This window comes from Phasianus colchicus, chromosome 2 (assembly GCF_987193195.1).
Source record: "Phasianus colchicus chromosome 2, bPhaCol1.hap1.1, whole genome shotgun sequence".
Lineage (NCBI taxonomy): Eukaryota > Metazoa > Chordata > Aves > Galliformes > Phasianidae > Phasianus > Phasianus colchicus.
In genome coordinates, this window is record NC_143437.1 from 90,141,769 (window position 1) to 90,160,501 (window position 18,733).

At 37.1% G+C, this 18,733-nt stretch overlaps 1 long non-coding RNA gene across 1 annotated transcript in view; it reads right to left on the bottom strand.

The window, feature by feature from the left end:
- Nucleotides 1–13,765: 13,765 nt before the first annotated feature.
- The window catches only part of LOC116240409 (uncharacterized), a 32,976-nt gene continuing 28,008 nt past the window's right edge, over nt 13,766–18,733 (bottom strand). The window contains exon 3 of the long non-coding RNA XR_016464832.1: nt 13,766–13,844. This is a non-coding gene — a long non-coding RNA (uncharacterized LOC116240409). The remainder of the gene's footprint in view (nt 13,845–18,733) is intronic.

Below are 18,733 nucleotides of genomic sequence, written 5' to 3' on the forward strand. Positions count from 1 at the left end.
TCTTCAAATCTAAGTGATTCTGTGATTTTCTGTGAGGTGAAAAGGAAACCACAGTAACATTAGTTTTGCAAGGAATATCCTTTCTTCCATTTAAATTATTTTCTCTCTTATTTGCTACTTATGACAGATAAGAGAGGAAGTTTTAATAGTGCATGCATAGTGTATCTTTTAAGATCGATATATGAAGTTACAATAAAATACATGTTGATTTTCTACCTCAACAAGAATAGTGAAGATGTTAAATACATTGGATGAATGTGTAGAAATCAGTTTATACTATAACTTTTTGAAAGACTAACACCTAAAATTCTGATTTGTTTAGATGAAAGGGCACGTGAATATAGAAAAAGTACAACATGTAGTAAAAAGGATTAGATTCAGCTCTCAACAGCAATACAGATGGAGAACAAAGCCACAGATTTTTATCCCAGCAGAGATGAATTACAAAGTAGGTCTGTTTCTCATGTTAAAGGTACTAGACTAAATGGATAATGACAGAAGATAATGATACAGTACCTGTACAGACTAATTTCAATGTTAATTTAATTTCATACAGGGTTGAGAGGTGAAATTTTCCTGAACTATATCCCTCATTTGTCAAACAAGACAGATTTTAAGGAGAGACCTTTATAGATTTGAATTGCCAAATTAAGATCAGTGGATAGGATGCCTCTTCTAAACTTCCCTAACTGTACTATCCACAAAAACAAGCATCTTCCCAGCATTATTTGGAATGAAATGACAAAATAACATCAAAAATCATGATTTCATTTAAGCAGTTCTTCTGCCTTCTTGTCTGAATGTGTTCTTTCAAATCTGGAATTTGCATTCCCAGATGGAATTATTTAACATAATAGAATAAAGAAAAAGAGCATTTCTCATGAGGGATCATAAAGTGACTGTGCCTTAATGTTTAGACCCTAAATAATTAAAACATTGCCCCAGGCACCAATCCATTAGTCTAAAGCAAAAAGGATATCTCACTGTATAGATGCAAGAGTATCTACAGAGAAAAGAATTCAAATGTCAAATGAATATTGAAGATTTGCAACAACCGAGTTATAAATTCAGCAGTTATGAAATAGCAGCATATGCCTGGATCTTAAGGATTATATCTCCTCTTCACGTAACTATCATCAAGCTCCTCTGGCTTTGGAAACTCTCCATACACACTAGATAATCTTCTCAAATTTGCCTAGGGGATTTCTGACAAAGTAGCTGCTGCTGCTTTTTTGTTTGCTCTGTTTCTTCTTCTTTTTTCCTAAATTAGAAAAGAATATGGAAAACTCTGGAGCTCAAAGTTCCAGCATACTATTAGACAAGAGAATAAAATAATAGTTTGCTTAAGTTTTGTTATTTTCAAAATACAATCTTTCACATGTTGCATCAGAGCTGTTGTCACATATGACAGACATTAAAAATTCCTAGCTGATACAATAAAATAACGTTATTCCGATCCTTCAGTGAAATGAGCCTATGTCACCTCTTCAGATCTCTTTGTGCAACATAGTATCAATACTTTTTATCTGGATGGTGTTTGAGACAGTCATTAGTGAGCAGCAAGTACTAAAAGACAAGCTATTTTAGTATCTGTGCTAGCGAACGCATAAATGCACTTAAATCTTTCCCCTTTTGTACTGTCATTGCAATTCTCTTCCCAATTAGAATAATAAAACCATGAGAATGTTGCTTTTGGATTTCACATCATATCATCATGTAGTGCATTGGGAAATAAACAGTTAATGCTCCAATTCCATGAATTATCAATATTTCTGGGTATACCTTTCTCAAAAGAGAAGAACTACAAATTCCAGAAGACTTCACTCTTCCATTTTCCATTTTGAAGGAAAAAAAAAAACTATTTATGAGTCATGAGACTGCCCCTTTTTTTTTCTGCTGGTCTCTGCAATTTGCGCTCCCTAGCCATCTCACCTTCAGCATTAAATTAAGGCCTTCAGTTTTGGACACACTCTCTTTTTATTTGATTTATTAGCTTCAATTCCAATTATATTGTATTATATTGTTATCTCACATTCCTCTATCATATTTAATGAATTAGTTTTCTCCATTAGCTCCTTGTTGCTGCTTTGTTCTCAGGCCCATCTTCCTACCTTTCACCTCTCCCCTTTCCCCCTCTTTCAGGGTGTGGGGACCCTTGCCCCATTAGTCATGGAACCAGGTCAAACCAGCCCAGAACCTTGTCAAAGATTTTGCACATAATGGCCACCTGATATCCAAATACCCTGTTGAATATTGATGGCAATTTGGTTTCCTTTATTGTAACATTATTCCTCCCTAAAAGACTTCAGTCCATCTGTGCTCTTTAAGGAAGAGATAGAGGCAGAAGATAGCGTAGTTTCCTGTAGCTGTAGTTTCTGCCACTACTATTAATAATATTATTTCATTCCTTTTTCTTTAATTTAGATGGTTTTCCAGATCACTGGTTGTCCTGGTTTGTCACTTGGAATATCAGTCTTCAGAATCACACTATTAAGCAGTACATTTATGGGAGTTTCCAGTCTTTTAAGGTTTCCATAGTAACTGCTGGTTATTAGAGACACTTCTAAATTTATTAAACGAAGCCACGAAACACTGGGAAAAACACATATCTTTTAAAATATATTTTAAATATATTTCAACTTGTAAATGTTAAAAATGTATACTTGTATATAAATACATACTGGGATATTTCATAAAAATATAGCTGTATGTTACAATTATAAAACATATTTACATAATAATGATATGCAGAATAATTTGTGATATATAGAATCATAGAATCCTTAGAGTTGCAAGGGAAATTTTAAAGGACATCTAGGCCAACTCCCCTGCAATGAACAGGGACACCATGGTAGATCAAGTTGCCCAGGGCCTGATTCAGCTTTGCCTTGTAAGTCTCCATGGATGGGGCATCCACCACATCTCTGGGCAACCTGTTCCAGTGCCTCACCACCCTCACTGTAAAAGACTTTTTCCTTATATGCAACCTGAATCTACCACCTTTAAGTTCAAAATCATTCCCCCTTATTCTAATCACCACAAACCCTGCTAAAGAGCGTCTCCATCTTTTCTGTAGCTCCCTTTTAGATATAGAAAGGCTGCTATCAGATTACCTCACAGCCTTCTTTTTATGCCTCCTATTTATTTCTTTGGAAACTACAAAATGTACAAAGTACAATAACACTATTTGATAGAAAAAAAATCACAGCTACAAAACACATTTTCAACACAGTTACCACCATTAGCTAAGCATTTTTGCCAGTGATGAATGAAAGTGCGCATGTCACACAAAAATCTGCACTAGTGCAGGTGACACTTGTCACTATCACCACTGCTGAAACACTACCCACTGACTCACTGTGCTCATCATATCCACTGTTTGGTCTCCATAAACATTCAGCAAGTGTTGATGAATGCCAGTGAGTGCAATTTATTCCACATGGGGGGATTCAATGCCACACGTTTTCTTCACACTCACTTCCATGTCAGATGCCATTTTGTCAGACTGTCCCTCTGTTGCTGTTTGTTACAGTACAACAAAATGTAAAGGGATATTGATGGGAAGGTTCAACTCCATTGCCATACCACCAACATCCACGTTGGATGTCATGGGCCAACACCATGAAACAGGAAGCTTTACTTTCAGAGCAACCCTCAAAATAATGGAAAATATGTAACACATACAGAAATACTCACTAGAAGATCTGTCCACTACACCAATAGAGATAGACGATCAAAAGAAACCAAATCATTTCATCCTAGAAATTTAGGGATTCAAAGGCAGCAATGTCAATTGTCACTGAGTCTATTGGTACTCATAAAAGTTCCAGCTATCTTATATATCCATATATCCAAAACCTCTCTGGGCAGCTTGTTCCAGTGCTCTGTAACCCACAAAACAAAGAAATTCTTTCTTCTATTTAAATATAACTTTCTGTGTTCCAGCTTTGCCCATTACCTCTTGTTATGTCACTCAGCACTGCAGAAAAGAGGCTGGCCCCAGTCACATGACTTTCATCCTATAGATATTCGTAAGTAGACTCTTCTCCATGATGTACAGTCCTAGGTTCCCTTATGAGGCCTTTCCTCATAAGGGAAATGCTCCAGGCCCCTAATCATCTTTGTGGCCCTCTGCTGGACACTATCTAGAAGGTTCCTGTCTTTCAAACTGGGGAACCAGAACTAGACACAGCACTCCAGGTGTGGCCTCACCAGGTTAAAGGAGAGGGAGAAGATAACCTACCTTGACCTTCTGGCCCCACTTTTTTAATGCGCCCCAGGATACCACTGGAGCACACTACTGGTTCATGACTAACCTGCTGTCTACCAGGTCTCTCTTTTCAGAGACTCTATTCCAGGAGGTCAGCCCCTAAATTGTACTGATGCATACAGTTATGCCTTTGCAGGTGTAGGACCTTACTTACACTTGCTCTTGCTGAATCTCATTAGGTTCCTCTCTGCCCAATTCTCCAGTCTGTCCAGAAGTCATTGAATGGCAGCACAGCCTTCCGGTGTGTCAGCCACTCCTTACAGCTTTGTAGCATCAGCAAACTTTCTGGGGGTCCATTTTATCCCTTAATCCAGGTCATTAAAGATGTTGTTGAACAAGGCTTAAACCAGTAACACATAGGGAACACCCTAAAGGCCTTCAACTAGACTGTGCAGCTAATCTCAAACCTCTGAGTCCTCTGAGTCTCAAACCTCCAGTCCATCCTCAATCCACTTCACTCTCCATTTATCTATCCCATAGTTCCTAAGCTTACCTAGAGACAGTGTTAATGATTCACTGAAGCCAAGGTATGTAGCATTCGCTGCTCTGTCCCTCATATACCCAGCCTGTCATGACATCATAGAAAGCTATCACACTGGTCAAGCACAATTTCTCCATCGTGAATCCCATGTGTACTATTATTGACCTTCTTTTCTTCTGCTTGTAAATAGCATCTAGAGCAGATTTTTCCATGAAAACCTTATTTTTCTTTTCAGTTTTTGCTCTACCTAATAAACTGTGAAAGAAGAGAAATACAAGTTCTCACACTGACACTTTTCTGATTCACTCCCCTGTCCTACCTGAGCACAGTGAAAATGACTGGCTGTGTGGTAATTTACTACCTCTTGGGGTTAAACCACAGCAAGGGCATAGATAAATACATATATATAAAAAATTATCTATACTTGTTTAATCCTTATCTTCTATTTTTATTTTTTTCTCCTTTGAGTAATTTCAACAAAAATAGAAATAGAAATGTCTTTTCTTCAATAGAAAAGACAAAAATAATTTGTGCTAAAATATTATTGATTAGTTAAGTGAATAGAACTTAGATTGCTACACTAGTGAATGCATTAGTAGCAGAAGTTTACCTAACATATTTTTACATTTTTCAAATTAGCTAATATCAGCAAGTTATGAAATAGAAAGTCACATTAATAATATTGATCTTTCCTTTTGATATAACAGATGCAAGGAAGTGAATTTATATGACTCTAGCTGTACAAAAATGCTGACTGAAGATGTGTAACGTCATAGATTACTTCCTATTTCTTATCTTCTAAGGGGGATAGTTGCATCAGACTTGAAGTCATCTCATTCTCATAAAAGGAAGTTTATTTAAATCAGTGAAATGAGCAACAGTAGAAGATAAACCATTTAGAAGAGGTTCACACTATAATCCATGTTTATCTGCTCCCAGAAGAAGTAGTATAACCAGATCACTAATGTACTGAACTTGCATCGAACTTGCTTCAGCATTAACCTGCATATCTTTTTTTTTTTCCCTCCATTTAGAATGAACAGCAACATGTTGCCTGCATCATTTATTTGTTAGACAGTGTCATGGTTTTATGTTATTTGGTTTTCAGTATTCCACATCAAAACATCATGTACTGTACTGGAATTAAACTGTTAATGCTCCAATCCACCTATCCCTATACATTACGGAAGTCATGGGATCTGACCCTTCCGGGTGGGGCAGTCTCTTACTGCCTGGCAGTGGGTGCTGGAGAGTGCTTTCCTAGCCATTTCCAAGCTTTTCAGGTTTGACTCGGTCTCAGGAACTCTCTCTCCTATTTTATTTGATTTATTAGTCTCAATTTCAATTAGATTGTATTATATTGTGTTACCTTGCATTCCGATATCATAGTTAGTAAAATAAGTTTTCCTCCATAGATTGTTGCCACTGTTTTTTTCCTCCCTTCCTTCCTTCCCATTCTGTGGGGCCAGGAGCCTACTGCTCCCTGTTATGGGCATAGATTGATCTAGTTAACTCCATGACAGACAGCCAACTATATTTCAAAAGTTAATCTTAGTTGCAATTAGTCATAACTGTCTCATTCAATTTATAATACTAATGACAAGGGGTAAAGGATTCCATTTGGAAATTGAAAGACAAGTGTATCTGAATATCTTGTCACACTTTCTGAAAAAGACTTGTAGAAGAATGAAAATTTCATACAGAAGAAGAAAAATTTCCCAGTTTAGAAATCTGTAGGAATTACCAAATTTTTACAAGTGTTGAAAAGATTTAGAGTTACAGTAGTTATCAAAAGATTCCAAATATAATCTCAACAAAAAACATCATATCTAACTTTAGAATAAAAACACCAAAGGAAATTCTAAATCAAGCTAGGCTTGATATATCACATCTGAGCAGAACCAGCTTTTTGAGTTAATTGATTTCTAGTGAACTAAACTAATACATGAAGCTGGACATGAGCCAGCAACGTGCTTTCACAGGCCAGAAAGCCAACTGTATCCTGGGCTACATCAAAAGAAGCATGGCAAGAAGGTCAAAGAAGGTGATACTGTCCCTTTACGCTGTGCAGGTGAGGCTTCACCTGAACTACATTCAGATGTGGAATTCTCAGTACAGGAGAGACAGCCCTGTTGAAGAGTGCCCAGAGGAGGACCACATGGATGGAGCACCTCTCCTACAAGGACAAGCTGAGAGAGCTGGTGCTCTTCAACCTGGAGGACAGAATGCTCTGAGGTGGCCTGACAGTGGCCTTTCAGTATCTAAAGAGGAGCTACAAGAAAGAAGTAGACTCTTTAAGCAGAAAGTTGTGATAAAACAAGAGAAAACAATTTCAAATTTAAGGTGTGGAGAATTAGGATAGATATAAGGAAAAAGTCTTCTGCAGTGAGGTTGGTGAGGCATTGGAACAGGTTGCCCGGAGTTGTGGTGGAATTTTCATCCCTGGAGACTTTCAAGGCCAGGTTGGATGGGGCTCTGAGCAACTTAATCTAGCTGTGGATGTCCCTGTTCTTTGCAGAGGAGTTGGCATAGATGACTTTTAAATTTCTCATCCAACTCCAAGGATTCTATGAATGTTGGAGGTAAGGTGCATTTCAGCAGTGGTAACAGTGACATGAAACAAGCCATAATTTGGATCTGATAATTTGCCCTATCAAGTAGCTTTTTTTTTTTTCCTGTTGTAGTTTCCATGGAAATAAATAGGAGGCATTACTTTCAAAAGCAAACTCCATGATACTGATAGATTAGAAGGAAAGGGTAACATGGATGGAATTCAGAAACAGTGGCTCTACCACATGACACTCTTTCAGTTATAAACTGAAATAACAGACAAGGAGAGAATTAAAGATATTTATATGCCCCAAACCCTACAGAACCCATTCATGTTCACAAAACACTCACAAGTTTCTGCAGTTGAAATGAATTTCAATGAAGGGATCCACTGAATCTAAATATATCAATCAAGTCTGTAAATAGCTCTGTAGCTCAGGAACTCAAATTTTTAGTTCTGTATTTAAACCAGTAGTTTGCTTATGTTTATGAAATCTATTTCACTCCCAGCCCTGGCCATTCAGACTCAGTTTACACTATTCCAGCTACATAATTTTGATAAGACATGCTGTATTTCAGAAGCTATACTAGAAACTGCAGATACAATGAAACAAATGTAAAATTTAAAAAAATATGCGAATATGTTATGAAACTAAATTTAAATTTAACTAAATACTTTAACCTCTAAAGTCATAAATTGCCAAACCTGCTCAATTGCTACTACATTACAAAAAAAACCCAAATTGTATTTAAAACTTCAGATACATATATATGTGTGTTGGTGTGTGTGTGTGTGTGTGTGTGTGTGTGTGAGTGAGTGTGTGTATGCATATGTATATATTTTTTCTTCCTTTGAAAAGAAGATGTTTGTTCTGTAGCCATCTTCTGAAGCTTCTTTTTTCATTAGAAATCTTCCTTTCAGTTTATAAACAAAGAAAATCCAGTATAATTTCTTTAATATTATAGAGCTAAAGAAGCATTACTAAGAATTTGAATAAATACTTTCAGGAAAAGAAATGTAGATTACTTCATATCCTTGAGGGAAAATAATTTAATTCCAATCATAACTTGAGTTTAAGATTAGAAAAATAATGTTTTTTTTTTTCCTCAAAGCTTTATCAGCCCTTTAAAATTGCTTGTTATCTTTTCTCTGTTTACTTGTGAGTCAGAAATTACATCCTGAATTAAAACGTTGAGAGTTAAAACTCACCTGCAGAAGTGACAGCACTCTGATCTTTTCTCACCTTAAAGAAATGCTCGCACTGGAAATTTACATTGTTCACTATGTGTGAGGAAAAAAAAAAAAAAGTATGTTATTACTTTTAAGCATAGGATAATTTCTTAAGGAATGATAGTAATCAAATCCTCTACACTATTAGAACTGAACACACAAATTACAACTAGCTTAAACTCTTTTGTATTACCTCTCTATCTAAACGTAAATCAAGCTTGTGATTTTCAGCCTCCTGGGAAAGTTTTAGTAATCCAACCAGGTACAGCATAAGAAAACAGGAATTCCTTAAGGTTCTGTTGTTGCCTGGTGCTGAAATCTTCATAAGAGATGAAGTTTTCTGCAGTAGTAATGAAAAAGAACCTTCACCTTAATCAGCACATAAAATGAGCTAGACTGCTCTCTTTAGTCAGTACAATGTTTTGTAGCATACTGGTCTGGCATTACATTTTCTGGAGCTATAGCTGAAGGCTCTTTAGGAATACAGTACCTATAATGAGGAATCTGTATATGAATCTCTGAACAGAATCAAAGTTCCTGAGTTTGATGACCTCTAAAAGACTTTTCCACTCCCAAATTCTCATTGTTTCTCCTCTCATTTCCAGTAGTAATCAGGAAACAACACTATATCTTTGCAAATTATTTTGTGATACTATTTAATACTGATATTTATCTAAACTATCAAAAGATTTGTTATAGCAAAACATGTAATTATGTATTCAAGAAGTTAACACTAGAAGCATAAAAAAACCCAAAATAGTATTTGAGATGAACAATGTTTGTGATATTGAAGATAAATTGAAGAATAAGCTACCCCAGGGAGGTGGTAGAGTCACCAACATTGGAGGTATTCAAGAAACATTTAGATGTTGTACTGAGGGACGTAGCTTAGTGGGAAACATTGGTGATAGGTGGACTGAATGATCTTGGAGGTCTTTTCCAACTTTGGTGATTTATATGATTCTATGAAATATTTAATCTGATTTTTGTAATTAAATGTCACTAGGAATAATAAGGTGATAGCATTTTTTATAATTTCAGCTGAATTCTGATGGAAATAATATGAATTCTACTTTTCAGGCATGTTAGGTAATTTGTTGTTTTTCAAAATTTATTAACTCTTTAAATTTCAGCTTGGTGAAAATGAAAACATCTTTTTACCACCTTCTATCTGCCTCTGTCAGTGACATACTGTCCTATTCAATTCTTACTTCTGAGATAGAAATGTCCCTTGGGAATCCTACAGAAATAAACTGATCCTGTAGTGAGAAGGGTCATTTATTAATGTCATAAATTACTTGCTATTTTTGAAAACACATCACTAGACTTCCTCATGAAAAACTTCAAAATCTCACCTTTACCAATGAACACTACAAAAACTATAAGATCACTGCATGTGGGCTAGACATGTAGGCACAATCAAAAATCACAAAGTTTCAGAACATGGATTGAGAAATGGATTTAATGTTCCTTGCTGTTGATTTGTATGCATTCAAAGTAGTGAAATTACCTGGCCAAATTTAAATTCACAAATTGGTTATAAATTAGATCTTGTTCCTAATATAGCATATTTTTCCAGCATGTTATTTCCATTTGTAATATGTAGTATGCTTGATGAGACCCAAAAACAATGAAGTACATACAGTATAATGTAGTTGATCTTAAAACTACTGATAAAGGGCTTAACTTAAAAATATATGGCTAGATACTTCATGAACCAGAAGACTGGAAGTAAAATAAATAGACCATTTTGAGGTATGTGGGGGTATTTTGTTTACCATGTTATGTTTAATCTTTCATTATTTCAATCAATGAATATACAGGTGTTATAATATACAGGTGTTATAATTACGAAATAACCAGGAAAGTTAGGCTAAATAAGATTATTGCAACAGGAGAATAATAAATGGAAAATGCTTACCAATGTTGGAGGCTCACAATATTCTCCACAAAGTGATCTCCAGAAAGAAATCCTTCCTCAGTGGCAGTCAGCACTTAAATGGGATCTAGGAGAGGTGGAGCCAGGCTCCACCCCTTCTGGTAGCACAGGTGAATTACCTTCACCTGTGCTCCTGTGGCTGACTCATTGCTTGCCCCAGGTGGTCAATCAGAGGTTCAGGCTGTGATTCAGCAGTTCCCATACATCACTGTATTGAAGAACTACACAAATTTTTTAATCTGAAAAGATAATTCACCAGAACCCCACCCAAGATAAGATTTCTTTCCTTCTTATTAATAAAGAAAATAATCAAAACTTTTCAACTGCAGAGGCACCTGTCAACGGTTTACAGGCTGGTTCGGCCCGGTTCTGTGACTAGAGGGGTGGAGGGATTTCGCACAATCGGCACCTCCGGAAAAAGGGAACAGGGGACCCCAAAATAATCAAAAACAGTGGCAACGATCTGAGGAGAAACAAACTAATTTACTAAATATAGTATCGGAATGCAAGATAACACACTATAATACAATATAATTAGAATTGAAGCTAATAAATCAAATATAATGAGAGAGAGAATGTCCGAAAGGTGGATAGGCCTCACCACAACCCTACAGTGAGATGCGCAGTCCAGTTGAGCAGCAGAGAGATGGGAGGAGAGCCGACGAAGAAGAGCAGACAAAGAAGAGTGCATCAGGTGACCTTGCCAGGAGTTATATCTCGAGACTCTCTGTGACCACAAAGTTCCCTGGGAAACGTAGTTGTTCTTCTCTTCTGGGCAGGTACGCAGAGCTTGAGCATTAACAGTTAAACTCCCACTGCCCCACACGATGTTATGATGTGGAATACCGAAAACCAAAAATCACAAAACCATGACAGCACCATACAAACTAGATTTTCAATCTAATCTAGGACTGCTTTTGCAACAGTCTTGATCATAGCCAGCAAGATAAAAAATGTGTTGAATAGTTTTGAAGTATAAAGTGAAGATATCAAGCAGAAGTTCATTTTCCCATAGCTGAGCACTATCACAGTCCTCATGACAAAGGAAAAGAGGATATTATTGCTGATTAAAAACAATTAGGAACTGAAATCCAGTAAGGAAGGTACAAATTATATAGAGTTGGAGCTTGTGCATAAATATTTTGGTCAGCAGTGTTGGCGCTCGGTTGAGTTAGAGAGCTTTCACAGTTTCTTGTAGCATCAGAATAGCTCTCCTTTATTGTGTTCAACATATATCTTATATACCAGTCACTTACAAACAAGAAATTCCCGTTCCTCTAACAGTTCCTCTAATCAGTTAATTGGCCCTAGCTTTCCCAGACAACAGTGATAAAGGATGAAAGGTTTCTTAAGTGTAACAAGATTAACAATGCATACAGAAAGAACCTCCTGTTTACTCTTAGACACAAACAGACACTGTTTGCTCTCTGTCTTACACTCCAGCCTCTCAAGGTTTCACAGTGATAGGGTCTATCAAGGAGTCTGATAAGCTCTTTGGTGACTCGCTCACAGTTACATCTTTCCCCACAAGCAGTTTTGCTATTGAGCTGATATCCAACTGAGACTGTAGCACAGTAAATAACTATTGTCAAATTACTTATATAGGGACAGGAGTTTAAGTTTACTTTTTAAGTTTATTTAAAATGAAATGTCTACAATTTATTGAAGGACCACAGAGTTTGTAAAATCTCCCATTATTAAGCATCTTTGATTCCATATCGTACCATGCATTCACACAGCCAGACAACCTCCAATTGTAAATAGGGCCTGTTTGTGCCCAGATGTTGTGGGTGGTACTCGGTGTGGGTGGTACTTGGGCTAAGGTGGGTGGTAGCTACAGAGGGTAGATCTGGGTGGTGCTTAATGGGTCATGGGGTGGTCATGTGTCACAGTATATAAGCGAGTGTTGCGCAGCAATAAATTGGCACTTGAGCTACGTACTGGGTCATGTGTCTCTCGTGTCCCTGTGCCGGGTAGGTGTGCAGATGGAAGGGGCACTGGTGTGGTGTTGCTAACCGGGCATGGGTTGTGAGGAGGTTAGTAACAGGTGTCATTCTGGACATAAAATTTTCTTGGCAGTTAGACAAACTCAGCCAGACAAACATACTAATCATTGCTGTTTTATATGGCTAGCTTGTTTATTCCCTTCTTAGCCATCCCCTCTTTGTGTTCCACTTGCTCTCCCTTTCTTCATTCAGCACACCCCTACCGGTTTGCACACCTCTGAAGTTTCTTCTCCCTCCCAATCTGAAGCATTCCAATTCACAGTTTTATCAGCATAAAGTCCAGGCTGATCTTCCTGGAAATTATACCTGTAGTTTTTTTTGGTTTTTTTTGGATAGTCCATCAATTAGTGTGACTAGGAGATTTATTTCTTGTCACTGTCTCCATGTTTGTTTGTCAGGGCTGTGTCTTTGTACAACCTGCATTCAACTTTTCTCTTTCCCTTTGTTTCCCAGCTGACAACGTCTACCTCCAATTAGATAAACCTTTCTGGAGAAAACATTAGTACACTCTCACAAGCCTTTAGCCATGAGTGCAAGTCACCAGCTTTAGTCCCCTGCCTGTGTTATCATTTGTCAGGCAGGTTTGTGTCTCAGTATGTCCTTGGTTTTGGCATACTTGCTCTATTATTACCCCTTGTTGCATTGAAAGTAGCCCCTGGCAGGACATTCTTAAAAGAGCAGAAGCTCTCCCTGGACATATCTTTATTAGTGTCATGTTTCTTCTTCAAAGACTACAAATATAGTCCTCCTCCTCAAATACAAAATTTCTTGATAACTCCTGAACTGCTGTAAAATTGTATTAGTATCTGCTTGTCTGTCAAGTCCACTATTCATTTTTGCCTCACAAGTTTCAATGGCTTCTGACATTCTTTTGCACTGACACAGCTGGTCCCAGGTTCAACTGGAAAGTCACAGTTTTTTAACCACACATGAGGGATGGAAAATGGTATCCTGCTCCTTGCAAAACACATTTAATAGCTTGAGGATTTTTCCCTAGAAAAATTTCGTGCAATGCGACTGTTTTTGTTAGGTGCCTGACAGCTTTCAGTCTGTCTCCGAGTTAACACTCGTCAAAAAATACAGTTACGACTTAAAAGCTATACATCACAAGTAACTGAAGTAATTACATAACTAATATTTTTCATAGATGAACACACAGACTCTGATCCAATAAACAATGAACAAAGCAAAATATTGTGCCACAAATGTCTCATATAAAATAAATATATGTGTGTATTAGAAAATGACAGTTTTTCTTGCTATCTCACACTATATAAATTTACGCTTGGATTACCAATTCTTCAGTTCTTTAATAACTCCTATAGCTGCCAACAACCTCCTCCACTTGGCAACTTGCATCTCCTGAACTGTGGAAAAAAAAAAAGGAACAGTAAATTCATAATGTAGCTTATATATTGGATTGTACTTTTGCTGATCTATTACTGAAAGGTTAATTCATCATATTTGATTAAGATCAGGAGTTAGCCATATGGAATTATGCTTGTTCATGCCTAAAGCCAAGCAAGCCTTCCCACTGTGCTTTTAAATAATAATTTAATGGATGCTTTGATGAAGCAGAAATTCATCAAAGTAAGGCCTAAACTTGATGTGAAAAATGTATCAGTATGCCACCATAGTAGCATAGAGAAGAATGTTGCTTTCATTTCTTGTCCTGTAATTTCTAGCAATGCCATATTGTCTTACAATTAAAATTAGACCTTAGTCATAAAAACAATTCAAGGTAGAGGGATGAAAACAAAATATGCAAGAAATATTCCTACCTCATACTATAAAGAAAACTTAATTCTTAGGCCGCACCTTGAGTACTGTGTCCAGTTTTGGGCCCCTCGCTGCCAGAAAGACATTGAGGCCCTGGAGCGGGTTCAAAGAAGGGCAACAAAGCTGGTGAGGGGTCTGGAGCACAGGCCTTATGAGGAGCAGCTGAGGGAGCTGGGATTGTTCAGTCTGGAGAAGAGGAGGCTCAGGGGAGACGTTATTGCTCTCAATAACTACCTGAGGGGGGTTGTAGTGAGCTGGGGGTTGGCCTCTTCTCTCGTGTAACCAGTGATGGGACTAGAGGGAATGGCTTCAAGCTGCTTCAGGGGAGATTTAGGCTGGATGTTAGGAAATAGTATTTTTCTGAAAGAGTGGTCATTCACTGGAATGGGCTGCCCAGGGAGGTGGTGGAGTCACCGACCCTGGAGGTGTTCAAGGAACATTTGGATTTTGTGTTGAGAGACATGGTTTAGTGGGAACTATTTGTGATAGGTGGATGGTTGGACTGGATGATCTTGTAGGTCTTTTCCAATCTTGGTGTTTCTGGGATTCTGTGATTCTTTCCAATCACTAATGACATCCACTCACTATCACCAACAGTAATTCAAACAAGGACAATAATACCTCCAGTATAATTCATGCAGGACAAACACTCCCTTTGACTTAGACTTCAGAAAATAGCTCAAGAAATTTAATTTCATTAATTGTTCTTACATCAGTAGTTAATTTTTTTATATACATATATATTATAGCTTACAATGTAGAATCTAAATTTAACAACCCATTCCCTTTCTTGTATACCGTCATGAGTTCAAACGAAGTTTAAGCTTCTAGAATTAACAAGAAAAGTAATACTGTTAAGAAATACTGTCATATAGGCCAAACTTGTCTGTGCTCATTCTGTCATTCTCTCTATCTTTCAGAACCATAAAACAGAATAAAATATTATAGTGCAAAACATTGTTAATGGAATGTAGATTTTTACATATAAATTGACTAATGTCAGGAAACTCAGATGAAATTTCTTTTCTGATCTCTTTTCTGTCTTTTCCTTCATCTTTTGTTACCAAGCATATTTTTGTCCCTCAGAACATTTAATGATACCATATCAAATATGATTTAATTTGTGTAATGACATATTTATCATATGTCTCAAACTTTTAAATAAGACAGTAATGTCAGTGTATCTTATCCAGCAAACAGAAACATTCATTGTTCTTTTTATTAGTAACACTGACTTCTACAGAGAATATTGTAATATAAAATATTTTAAAAGATAGAAAAAATCGTAATTTTGCACATACTTTTTGATTATTTACAACTTTCCTGTATGTAAGCATCAGCAGGAAAGTAAGGGGTGGGAAATGTTCTCCTTAAAAATGTCTCATGCACTTTGATGTGGCACAGCTCCTCCATACTGACATAAAATTTGGAGAAAACTCTATGCATATTATGAATATATGAAGAGAATACATACTGTTCAGAAAACTGAGGCTATAGCAAAATACATGAAAAAATAGAAGGAATAATGCAGACATAATGAACTACAGAACTCTGTAGTCTAAATATTTAGATTATTCCTTTTTCCAATATCTTGTTTCTTTTACAACCTACAATGCAGCTGAAAATCATGATCTTTTTAATCAAAGGTAAAGATGAAATGGAAAATACTTTGGAAAGACTGAAATTGAAATGAAAATAATGTATTTAACATTCCTTTTTTTATTCCTTTTTTTTTTTTTTTTTTTTTGCTTATTTGTTGGTTTTGCAGAGCTGCAGAATGTACAAATTTTTCCGCTGCTTCCAACCACTCTACTCTTTCTCTGAAATGCCTCTCCTGCATTTATTACAGAAGTATGCTACCACAAAAATATGCCTGAGCTAAAGACAAGATATAGGTACTGTAATTTTAACTGGCTGAAATATTTTTCTCTATGATATATGAATATGCAGTCACACAAACTGCATTTGAAGATGCAGCTCATTGTCTTGGCTGCTAGTGCTCATGGCTGGCTGGCTCACATCAAGCCTATAGTAATCCACTACCCCCACTTCTGCTAAGCTGCTCTCCAGACATTTGTATCTTTCTGAGGCATTACTTCATCCCAGGTGCAGAAACTGATGTTTTCCTTTGATTTTTTCTCCTAAATCCAAAACACAGCATCATACCAGCCATTATGAAGAAAATTATCTCAGCCAAAACCAGTACAACCTTATGCTCAACTTTAAGTTGACCAAACAAAAAACCATATTAACAAGACTAAAAGCACTGCACTGAAGCTGTTGACCCTTCATCAAGCTGTGTATTAACAGCACAAGTGACATCGTGAAGACATACCAAAAAAAGCTTCCATTAGGCTTCAGGGCCTGCTTCTTATAAGGATATATGTAAAAGTTTACTGTCAGCTCCTGCTTCAAATTTATAAAGGAAAAATTCAGGCTTGTCTCCCACTCTCCCACTCTTCTACTAAGCACTGAGTATCTGCAAGTGTGAGTGCATCTTATGTGCATTTAGAAACCATGAGAATTTAAGGAAATCCCTCAAGAGTTGTTTTTGTACAAGCAGGGAAAAAACAATAATTGACTGCGAATAGCTGTACTTAAACTTCTTTCACTAAGTACAAGCTGCCTCTTCAACAATTAAAATAACATTTATATAGTTTTAATGAAGTGTTTTGGAGACCTAATGATACAACATTTACAAATAAAGGTTGCTTCTTTCCTTCTATTTTCCTTTAACATTGTGAGGAAAAGCACTCCTTAAATAAACTCCATAGAAGATCAATTAACTGAAGAATATTTTAGACAATTTTATTTTACTGTGAACATTATTCACAGCTTAGCTTTTAGATTTTTTTGTCAGACTGATTCAACCTTACAGTTTTTTTGAGGTGATCACACCACAGTCATGTTCTACTTAGAGTACTGGATCACCATGTGCAAGGAGCTCCAGAAAACTAAGGAGAAGCCAGGGAGAAGAGAATGCTGCCTGAAGCCACCAGTCCACAGAAAAGCAGACAATGTGGCTAGGGTGTGACCAGAAGCAGTAGGGTAACACTCATGCAGGGACATAGGCAACCCCTAGAGAGTGTGAGCAACCAGGACAGAGAAATGGGCCATGGTGTGTCAGTGTGTATTAAGTCCTAGCAAGAGGATGAAAAGCAAGCTTCCAATTTGGAGGAGACAGATGGAGGTGGAGACAGCAGGCAGTGGGTTGTCTTTGAGAAGCGCCTAAGTCAGGGGCCCCTTGTAGGGACAAGCAGAGACCTACATGAAAATGGTGAGGGGATTGAGTGCACCCTCATTGAGTCTGCAGACAATATAAAAGTAGGTGGGAGTGTTGATCTATTTGAGAGTAGGAAGGCTCTGCAGAGCAGATGTAGACTGATGGGTACTGTCCAATTGTACGGCATTCAACAGACTAGGGTGGTGCACTGGGGGTGTAACAACCCCATGCAGTGGTATAGTCTCAGGGAAGATTGGCTGAAATTTTGCCTGGCAGAAAAGAATCCAAAGGTGAAAGTCAACAGTCTGCTGAACTTGAGCCAGCAGTGTGCCAGTGTGGTGAAAAAGGCCAATGGCATCCAGGCCTGCATCAGAAATAACAAGGAAAGGGATTTTCCTTCTCTACTCAGCAATGGTGAGATCACACTGAGTACTCTGTGTGGTTTCGGACCCTTCACTATGAGAAAGATACTGAGTTTCTCTAGCAGAGAAGACAAATTTGGTAAAAGACTGAACAGGATATGAGGAATGGCTGTTTAGTCTGGGGAAAATGAGACTGAGGGAGAATTGCATCACTCTACAGTCTAAAAGGAGATTGCAGAGAGGTGGATGTTGGTCTCTTTTCACAGATGGCAAGTGGAAGAGCACAAATAAATGACTTCAAGTTTCACTAGGAGTTCAGTAGTAACACTTACAGCATTGTGCGGACTATCTCCCTTATATATGAGCAGATATTCAGACTTCGGGAGATTTTTATGAGAAGATACTGAATCAATTGAAATCAGTGCACCAAGACTAAATTCCTAATACATTTTATCCCATGAGAAACTGAGACATGGAGGCCAGAAGGTGATATCTCTTATTGGTTCTAACGGAAAACTTGCTGTTCAACTTTATGAACATTGTTGATAATTTCTAAGAATACCACCATATCTGACAAAGAAAGGCCACTTGATATTTAGTGAGGGAAATGCACAATAGTTATTAGTTGCTGTGTTAATAGCTGTGCTTATATTTCAGAAAACAAAATGTGAAAAATAGCATCAAAACAAGATTTTTAAAAGCAGTTATCTGTTACTTTTTCATTGTTATTAGTTTTTTTAATCAAGAAAAGTATAAAGAAAAGTATCATGAAATTACTATCTTTCTCCTGAGTTCTAGCTGTCTATCTGATCATACATAGCAAAACATGACATATGCCATTTCTGCAATATATACTCAGATACCACTTCTGAGGAAAAAACAAAACCAACAA